The sequence below is a fragment of the Heloderma suspectum genome, chromosome 7 (assembly GCF_057233095.1).
Source record: "Heloderma suspectum isolate Gila_16-S chromosome 7, 16-S_ref, whole genome shotgun sequence".
NCBI classification, from domain to species: Eukaryota; Metazoa; Chordata; class Lepidosauria; order Squamata; family Helodermatidae; genus Heloderma; species Heloderma suspectum.
In genome coordinates, this window is record NC_139464.1 from 122,622,360 (window position 1) to 122,633,121 (window position 10,762).

Sequence of the window (10,762 nt, forward strand, 5' to 3'; positions counted from 1 at the left end):
TGTCCATAGGGTATATGTGCATAAAATCCAATGATCACAGGACTGAAGAGTACAATTGATTATCCAGAAATCAAACATGTGATCTAGGCCTACATATATTGGATTTTATGGACACACACACATTTAAAATGTTATGTTCATGCATCAGTGTGCAATCTGTTCACAGGGGAGACAGACGGATGGGAAGGGAAGACACGCATTCACTCCTTCTACCATATGTAATAAAGAGAATGGGAGGAAATATTGTTTAAATTAACTTTTGAAACACTAACTATACATTGCATTATGTATGTGCTGCTACTGAATGCCTTGAGTGCCACTTTTTGGAAGAAAGGCATGGTACAAATAAAATAAACACAATTATGAATTTAATCCCCCCCCCCCATGTCAAGGGTGACTTATCTTCTGGCATTGCAGCACTATGAGATTCCCCACGCTCTGTGCCAGCGATATAGAGCAGATGCAAGGTGGTCTGTACAGGTCTCTATCTTATGTCTTTGGCTGACTCTGGTGGGGGAATGATGGGGAATTGTATTTATTTATTACATTTCTATATCACCCAATAGCCGAAGCAGTTCACAGCTGCTGTGCACATTATGGAGAGGGAATATGTGGGTAGCTGTTCAGGCGGCAGCCATGCAGTCGGTATAAATCCTATCTTAAGGAGCGCCTCCAGCAACACCAGACAGGTCGCTTAACAAGATCAGCCTCGGATGGCTTTCTGTCTGTCCCATCAGCCAGGACAGATAGACTGCTGGGGACGAGGGAGAGGGCCTTTTCTGTGGTGGCCCCCACTCTGTGGAACTCCCTCCCTAAGGAACTCCGTCATGCCCCCTCTTTAATGAGCTTTATTAAAAACTGTGGTTGTTCAGGCAGGCATTTGGGGTGGGTTAGGGTATTTTAGTAAATGTTTTTATTGTAGAATTTTATTGCTTTAAAGTGTTTTATTGTATGTTGTACATCACCCAGAGTGGCTGGGTGACCAGCCAGATGGGCGATTAATACATTTAATAAATAATAAATATAAATAATAAATGTGTAGATCTGGTCTCTGATTAAAAAAAATATATATCCTGAGCTTCCTTAATTTTAGAGGAAGAACCTCTCCACTTCACTCCATCCAAAGTGAGTACATGGAGTGCTGAACTTTAAACTAAAGATGAGAGATTGAATATCTTGTGTTTTGAGCAACTGACTTGAACCGGAAAGCTGAACTATCCTGACTGAAATTGTCCATCCTTGCATTTCACAGTAGTTATTGTGAAGCACTTACAAGACAATCATCAAAGAAAAGAAATTGGCCACACACCCATAATTAAATGTCAGGATATTAGTAGCAATACTTCTTGATGGAGTATGGAAAACCAACACGGTGACCTTATCTTACCCCAGGTATGCACATAATGGGATTAGGTTTGGCTAATCTCTACAGTGCTATCTTGCATTGTTACTACTGCTACAGTGACTTGGACAGATTCTTTCCAAGCATTGTAACCAGTGAACATTTTCTGGGACCAGTCCCTGGAAATGAAGCTCTCCTTGCCTGTTGTGATGCATTGGCCTGTTTATTGTCAAACTTGTCACTACCAAGAAGGATCACGTTACCACTGTGGATCAACCCTAGGGACTAGAATTGCCAGTGTTGACTGGCCTCTGCTGTGCCTTTAACACCAACTTTATCTGCATGAATTAGCAGTGATGGTGCTCACCTTCATACCCTTGCCCAGTAGACTAGATCCATCCTTGTGAAATAACAAGAAGCCAAACAGCCATGCATTGTGCGTAGGTACTGTAGTGTGCCCTAGTGCAGAACACTCACGCTTTGGATTTGCTTAGAGACACATTTGCCCAGAAAGCTGGCCACCAGTGTTCTGAATCATCCAATAGATGTGAGTTGGCTTTTGATTGTGCTAACTAGAGAATCCACTTTATGCAGGTACCTGAGACCTTCTCCATGCAAACCACATGCTCTGTCACTGAGCGATGGTCCCTCACTTACAGGCAGACAAAAATCTCAGTCATAAGTAGTTCACTTACAGGCAGCAAAGGGTCTCAGTCATAAGTAGTTCTGCAATTTAAGTTCCCAAAGGACAGTTATGTTGGTGCCCAACAGCAAAAATCAACAGAGGCCCATGCCCCTGTAAATCTAACTTGTTTATCATGGCAATTTCATAATACAAAATTAAACTGTAGTTGGACTGTTTTAAACGCTGTGAACATTATCCTATATTTAATGGAACATATCTTGAACAACTAAAATAGAAAAGAAGTGAATATCAGGCCAGAGTCAAATGCTGAAGATCTTTTTTTCAAGGCAACAATGTGGGGAAAATCTATAGGTATGTGAAGCAAGGGGATTTTATAATATGATAAAATCAGTAGTATCATATAGTATCATATATCATCCTCCCCATATCAGTAGTACTGGGAGGATGCTCTGAGTGTATGTGTCTTTTTGGTGGTGGTGGTGATGTAAGTCATCTAGACACTTCTTGAAAGGTAGTGGGAGCTGTACCTCAATCTTCTTCTTCGTGGTCTCTGTGACTCTCACATCTGCGTTATGCGCCTGCACAGAACAGTCATTCAGAACATTCTAGAGCTAAACAGAGTTTTAGGTGGGAATCCTGCTCACCTCCTGTGCGCTGCTCCAGCCGTGGCTCCTGCCTGCCTCTCAGTTCCTTTTCATCCACCGCAATGACTAGCAGCATCTGGAACATTCCATCGCCTCACAGCAAAATCCCAAACTCTGTGTCCCCTCCTGGGATGCTGAACAGAGTTCTTCTTTCTTCTTTTTCTCTTCTTTTCCCACTTTCTCTGAGTTTTTCTTCCTCTTTATCTTCTTGCCCCTGAGGGGTGCATGGCCCCCAAGGCCTTTTTCAAAAACTGCACCCACTGTGGCAGGAAGATCTCGTCAACTGATGGACCCGCCAGCTGCCTTCTCTGCCTTGGAGAGGCACACAGGGAGCACTCCTGTGCCCACAGCCAAGCCTTTATGAAGCAAGCCGGGAGAAACAGAATGGCACGCCTCCATGCTCTGCTGTGCGAACAAGCCCTCAAGGCAGCAAACACAGCTGCACTGAACCAGCCTCTGCATACTGCCTCGGCATCCATCTGCAAAAAGCCGTCCCCACCTCTCTCTAAGCTTCTTCCAGTGCACACCATCATGGAAGGCACTTCAGGGTAACCATCCCCAGTATTGAAAGTACCAGCCCTTGCGATACCAACAGCTTCGGCCATCACTTCAGACCGACAAGTTGAAACCGGCCGTTCAGTACCGACAGTTGAGATTGAACAGGTCAAATGGACCATGTCCTGAAATAAATGCCTCGGTAACCCCTGGGCTCTGAGACCAAAAAACAAAAAGGCAGCTCATAAGATAGAATCTGATATCAAACCCGAACCTATGCCAGTCCGCAAACAGCTGCCCTCGGTGCGAATGGTGCCTCAAACTCTTGTGCGATTACTGACACCCATCCTAGAAAGAATACAACTCCCACAGGGCTGTAACTCCCCAGGATATTCAGAGTCTGAGCTCGGTGTGGGAGGGTGAATCTTGGGAACGTTTTTTGCCAGAACCATACTATCACCTCCATTGAAACCGTTCCCCACAGACGTATAGATCCCCTCAGTACTGACACACCTCACTGGCTTCCTTGGTTTGTTCAGGAAGTTTTCTTCATCACTACTCTGATATGCCTTGGGAGAGCCATAGACACTCCTGCTTCTACAGGTCTCCTTCCCATAGTTATGAAGACCGTTCATCTCCAACTTTCTTATTCACCTCACATTCTAGAAGGCCTAGGGCAACTTCTAACCGTGCAACTCCTTCTCCCGGTGTCTAAACCACCTGATACCCAGTTACCGTAAACTGCCACTGTACCAAGCTTTATGCGTTTACCACTCACTCTCCACCCTCCTTTTCTGGCCAACTTCTTTAAGGACATGATCCTGAAAAAAACTCCTGGACCCACTGGCCAATAAACAGTCACCGCTGGCAGTACAACTTACCCAACCATAATTGGCCCCTAACATGGAAACTTCACTTAATGACCCATCTTTGGTGCAGGATGACTGTTGCTCAGAGTCATCCTCCACCTCATTTGTCCAGGCCTCAATCTCCTCAGTGGATGCCCCTGCAGGAGATCAAAACCCTTTCTCCCTGTCGGATGATATAAAGCCGTACGTGGAACAAATACTCAGAATGGCAACCTCTCTTGGATTAGAGATTAAGGTCCCTCCTGTCCCAGTCATAGACCCAGTCTCTAAAGGGGTACAACCAGGCTTAGCTCCAGGCTTCGATACTATCCGGATGGTTCCAACACTACTGCATGCAGTCAAGCAATCCTGGGCAAAACCTTCTACTCTGCCCTCGGGGATTCAGAGGAAAGAAAATTAGATGTGATAAGATGCAGAATTTATTTCACTGCAGACCTGGCAGTCCGCGTTGCAAACTGCAAGGCATGCATGGCAGCCTACCAACAGTTCTTATTGGGGAAATGCAGCAACCTTCCTCGACTGTCGCCCAGAAGGCTTCAAAAACCTAGAGATGATATCCCAAGCGGAAGCCCATAGCCTTGCAGGCCAACAAATTAACACAGCCTGCCGCGTAGCCAACTGCGGCTCCAAGGCCATGGCAGTTGCCATCTCTTTGAGACATCATGCCTGGTTCCATAGGGCAGGACTCCACCAGGAGCCTAGATCGAGAGCAGAGGACTTCCTGTTCGATGGCAGAGGCCTGTTCAGTGCATCTGCGGATGGCACCCTTGACCACATCTACAAAATTAAGACATCTGTGTGGAAGATGGGAATGGAATCCCAATCCTCATCACCCTCCACCAACTGACCATGTCTGTAGTTGAACTGAGCTTCCAAACAAGGCTAGTACTCCTTCCACTTTAGTAGACCCTTTCAGAGCAAATACTGCCAACGTACACATGGTAACCTCCCCAAACAAACGAAATGTCATCTTTGACTCCTACAGAGAAGACCAACCACCAGGCTCCCCTCAGCACAACAGGATCAAACCTTTTCTTCCGCCTGGAGGTCCATCACTTCCAACAAATGGGTACTCCTTGTCATTGCCTGGATATTAGGGCTCGTGCCAATACAGCATTTGACAGAGCGGTTCTTTCTTCAATTTTGGCATGACATTTGCCTCTTCTGGTAAGTCTGTTGCTTGTCAGTTACCCATATGTATGAGATAGATTCTTCCACAAAGAAGGACAGGTTGCTTACCTGTAACGGTGGTTCTTCGAGTGGTCATCTGTGAGCTCATACAACCCGTCCTCCCCCCCGCTTTGATGCCTCTCCTTTCTTTTGTTCCTCCTCTGCGGTGGACTTGGAACTGAAAGGCAGGTGGGAGTTACTCCTGGAGTGTGCACAGAGGAGATGGGTGGGACTCCCACCTAAAACTCTGTTTAGCTCTAGAATGTTTTGAATGACTGTTCTGCGCAGGCACATAACCCATATGTGTGAGTTCACAGATGACCACTTGAAGAACCACGGTTACAGATTCTTGCACTGAGCAGGGGGTTGGACTCAATGGTCTTATAGGCCCCTTCCAACCCACTATTCTATGATTCTAAGGTAAGCAACCTGTCCTCATTACACATTTTTGAAAATCCCTGTCCAAAAGACAACTCTTGATAAACAATCTTCTCTAATTACTTTTTTCTAAAACTTTTTGAATAAGCAAGTAGGTTATTAGGATACGACAGGGGTTCTCAAGCTTTCTTTCCCCAGAGCCTTCATGAGAGAGCTGAAATGACTGAGGCTCACCAGTTGCAAAATGGTAGTGCAGGGTCAGAGCCAGTCACAAAATTGTGGCAGATGGAGGCTGAGTTTGACATAATCAGTTGACAATTACTGATACCATTTTATACTAGTGTCTAATCCCTCTTTGGAAATTGCTATTTGTTTTCCACAGCTATTCCCATGTAGTAGGGAGTTCCATAGTTCAGTTTTTCTCAGGCGAGGTAAAGACATTACTCGACCTCCCCATTTCAGGCAGAATTTGCTGATCCAGAAGCTGTAAGTGGATAAGACTTTTTATTTTATATTTTTCTCCTCCCCTTACATGCCCGTCAAAGTATTCTTTCTCATCTCTTGTCATTTCCTCTCCGTTTCACCTTTCATACGTAACTTGTACACTATCCCCAACTGCCAGTTTCTTTCAGCCCTCCCTCCTGCTGCTTTCACATTCACTTTCTCCTTTCAGAGCTTCCCTCTCTTATCTCCTTCCTCTTTATTCCCAGTCTTTAAAATTATTATTACTAAAAAATATTAGCCTTGCTCTCAAATCAACTCCTGCTGCCACACCTGTCTCTGCGTGGCCCTGGGCAGTGGGCAGCACTGAGACCCATTTGAACGTGGGCTGAGACCCACGCCCCTACTCTGAGGAGTGCTAGTATAGGGCATACCCCCTGCTGCACCAGTGCATTATGCCTATTTCCTAATTTTCTAAAGATGCACTTGACACGAGCTCAATCCCAGTGGTCAACAGCAGTGCTGTTTCGAACTGCAGTGTTGGGGGACAGAGGTACACTGTTAGCAAGGATTCTCAGCAAGGTTTAAAGACCTGTTCTTGGGTATATTAAAGATTAAATGGCAAAGAACACATGTATTTGTTGTGGTTGCTTTATGTTTCATAATAACTACATAGCAATGTTGCCAACAGAGGGCAAATAATCCGTTTGTGCATTTGTTTGTTTTGAACAAAGTGTGTTGTGCCTTTTGGAATGCAGAACAAGTGCACAAGTTCATTCATTGGAGAGAGAAAAATTGTAAAAATAGTGGCTCAGAGTGTAGAACTACTGAATTTACCAGAAATATAGATCTTTCTAAAGAGCACTTGTATCTGTTATCAGAGTCCCCTTCCCAGTACTTTTACGTGGCAAGCTGGTGGGTAGTAATTCACTTATGGATTCTGAATTACCCATAAGTGTCAGGCAGGAAGGAAAAGTAGCACATAGAGAAAGCAAGTGTAATTACTTGCAGGTAACCTGGCAACTTCCATCTCACTTTGAGGACCATGGATCTTATCTGCCTCCTGGTAGTTGCTTTTGTTCTAATCAGTATTGTTTTGAGGGTGTTAAAAGTGTTTTTGTTTCGTTTTGTGTATTTGTTTAATTTCGCTTTTGAGATGCCAGAGACAGTGGCTAATAGGAGAAGAGTTGCAGAAGCGGAGATGAAATAGTGAAACAGATATTTTTGCAAGAGTTTGTATTTTTTGCAAATTAATTGAGGTAAGCCACATAAGCTTTGCATGGGTTCAGCTACAAGTCAGTTTAGATTAGAATCTATAAACCAAATGGAACTGTTCGGCTCTGAGGCATGCCAGTACAAAATGTTTTGGCACCTAAAGTACATGTGAATTAATGCAAACCTACATTTAAACACTCCATTGTAATATCCTTGGTTTTACCTTTTGGTTGTTATCTAGACTGAGGAGGGTAAGTGTAAATTGGAGAAAGGAATTACATTGGGGGGGTCTGCCCACCCCCACTCCGCCCTCACCATATATCGCTTTCAAACTTTTAAATGTTTGATTTATGACATTTGGAGTTTGTTTTTCCAATAAAAGTGCCAAAACGGCGAAGAAAGATTTTAAAGCACGCAGTAAAAAAACAAAACAGCCGTACTGACAAACAAAAATTAAATAATCAGTTCAAACAGGTCTTGGTAGAAAAAAAGAAAAGCAAGGAAGTCTTGATGTAGGGGCAGAAAGGAGTTTACAAGGTAGCTAGGAAGGGCTTCCATAGGAAGATCGGGTTCTACCGCTGACAAATATTAGTATTATGTGTAACTTTTTAATATGGGAAAAATGTATCCCACAGGTGCACCACTGTATTTAGTAAGCTGGGGCCTGCAGTGTTCTGCTTTTATTGTAAGGAGAAGCAACTGGCAAGAAAATGCCAACCTGTTTTGACCCCTGTTGTTTTCTTTGGAAAAAAGAAGTGTGAAAGTTTGAGGCCCTTGGGATGTGGTGCAATATGGTAGCGAAATGTGAGGTGCTCATAGACCATCACACAGGTACGCAGTGCATCACACATGTATTTGAGTCCAATTTTGACCTGCTTTATGAGGCCTTTAATTTCTAAGCTTTCCAGGAGTAATTATGAAGAACCGTTAGAGCAGAACCCTCCTTTTGTTTTGCAAATACCTATTTGTGAACTAAGGCCTTGAGGAAGACAAATTGAAGAGGCTGGCTGTCTTAATAAGAACATAAGAAGAGCCCTGCTGGATTAGACGAAGGGTCCATCTAGTCCAGCATTCTGTTCACACAGTGGCCAACCAGCTGCCCACCGGAGTCCCACAAGCAGGACATGAGTGCAACAGCACCCTCCCAACCATGTTCCCCAGCAACTGGTGTACATAGGCTCACTGCCTCTGGTACTGGAGGTAGCACATAGCCATCAAGACTAGTAGCCATTGATAGTCTTTTCCTCCAGGAATTTGTCCAACCCCCTTTTAAAATCATCCAAATTGTGGCCATCACTACATCCTGTGTTAACGAATTCCATAGTTTAACTGTGCGCTTAATAAGAATCAAAGGGCTGAAAGGGAGGGGTTCGTAATGGTGGCTGTCTTTGGCTGACCAAGATCCTCCGTCCAGCAGTGACTGGAATAAATTTGAGTGCTTATGTTTTCTGTACAATCTCTTTGTTAATGATATAGTCATTGTTTCATGGTATTTCAGATGAACACAGCTTCACACTATCTTTTAGGTTGCAAACCAATGAACATTTACCAGGGAGTTTGTCCCACTGAACACAGAGAGGGGTTTTTTTTTCTCTGTTCCCATATGAATTTCCTCAGTCATTGAAATCTTCAGTGTAGGGGGTTTCTACCTCCAAAGGTCACTTGGCTGGTGACTGAGGATACAGCCTTCTCTGTGGTGACACCCTGGTTGTGAAATTCTTCCCTAGAGATATTCTCCTGGTACCAACTCTGTTAAGCTTTAACAGGCACCAGGCTCAAATGATTTTATCTACCAGTGCTGAACTGTGATTAATCTCTTACTACTGCTTTTGAGTTTGATTGTGTGTTTTTATTTTACCCGTATTTTACCCGTATTTTACCCGTTTTAAATTTGCTCTTTAGGCTCTTCTGTGTTGTGATTTTAAAAAAAAAGAATGTTTCAGTGTTCGTTTTGCTGTTCTTAATCTGGAAGTTGCCTTGGTTAATTTTGGGAATTTGAAATGCATGGTATATGTCTTTTAAATAACAAGCATAGGATCAGGCTGTCAGTTTTGAAATGTTCATTTGGCAACTCCTACGGCACAGCTGTAAAGTTGCCAATCTCTTATTGACCTCTACTCTACTTCTGTTGTGTCTCCTATCAGCAGCTTAATTTGCAGACACAACTCAGAACTATGCCATCAAAACCTTCACCAGCTGACTTCTGCAGATCAAGCAGATGCTAGAGAGACAAGAGCAGGCCATGCCATGTTTTTCTGGGTCAGTTGGCAATCTTACTGGGAAGTGCTGTAGATAAGTGATTATGTAACCATGAACTGCAGTGCCCACTTGTCTAGAACAGATTGCTGGAGCTGAACAGGGGACACTTGCATTCAGATCTCTGCTTGGCTCAAACGGTAAACTTGCTGTTCCTTCTTCTCCCAACCTACCCACACATGGGATATGTCATGTCTAGTACTGTGAGGTCCTTGAGAAGAGGGTGATTCCAAATCCAATGAATAAATTAGTAAAGCAGGACTTACTTGCTACCAGCTATTAAACTGAAATCAGATTTAAATTCCAGATTGAGAATTGCATGCCTCGTGCTTTAACTTTTCCCTGTAAATTGTAAAAATCAGTACTTGGAAGACCTTCTTAAGCTCAGGGCTTAGTAGAAACATTTAAGTCCTTTTCTACTCTGATAGGAAAGTCCAAACAATTGTGGAAAGAAGACCCCGCCCAGAGAAATAAATGTCAGTTCAAACTGACCTTCTGAAGCACAGAAGTAAAGTAAAACCTGGCCTGTGATTTTATCTGACTGTCTTGTAACAATACCTCAGTGAAAAGGCTATTTACTTTTTGTCCCAGCATCATTTGATGTGTAGTTCACTTCTTGAAAAAGCTGAGCTTCCTTTACATAATATTTTATGCCCCTGGTCAGGAAGTAATTTTTAAGAAGCACCATCCTTTGAACTCAGTAAGGACCCCACAACATTGGTTCCACCCACTGAGTCACTGCTGCAAGAGCAGAGACACAAGCCAAGGGCGCTTTCAGCTCTTGCTCCACATTGGGAACAGGAACTGAACCTCCATCAGAATTTATCTTCTTACTCATTGCAGTTCTTCATTACCATGTATCGGCCAGGTCACAGCTAAATAGACTTGAGCAGATAAGTTTAGGGCTCTGCCAGCCCCCTGTTCCTCCTTTCCAGTGTGAACAGGACCCTAAGAGTCCTCTGACTGCAAAAACCCTGAGTGGGAGGAAGTGGCTGAGGCAACAAATAAAAGGGGAGAGGGGTTGGGATGGGGGACTTAGTTCATTGTTGCATTCACTTAACTTGCTTAGAACCCATTCTGTCATTTTAAATGAGTGCATATCCCCAGTACTCATTGATGAATATGCAGATGAAAAACTGCGGAGTTATTGTTTGTGTGGTGTTTTTAATTCCATCAAAGTACCACAGAAACAGTAACATGTCACAGCTATTTAAGTGTGTGGCTATTTTACATGTTTGAGCTTATTTAGTATTCCCCCCACCCCCCATCCCCAGTGCAATATGCCAGTGATCTCTGATAACGTCAT

General features: G+C 43.7%; 1 protein-coding gene across 7 annotated transcripts in view; it reads left to right on the forward strand.

Annotated features, from left to right (window-relative positions):
- ETV6 (ETS variant transcription factor 6) overlaps positions 1 to 10,762 on the forward strand; it is a 203,623-nt gene that overhangs the window by 40,460 nt on the left and 152,401 nt on the right. The window contains exon 4 of one of the 7 annotated variants that reach the window (XM_084811326.1): positions 9,348 to 9,459. The exons of the other annotated variants lie outside the window; for them this stretch is intronic. The gene's annotated coding sequence lies outside the window, so the exon portion shown is untranslated. The remainder of the gene's footprint in view (positions 1 to 9,347; positions 9,460 to 10,762) is intronic. 7 annotated transcript variants of the gene reach the window in all.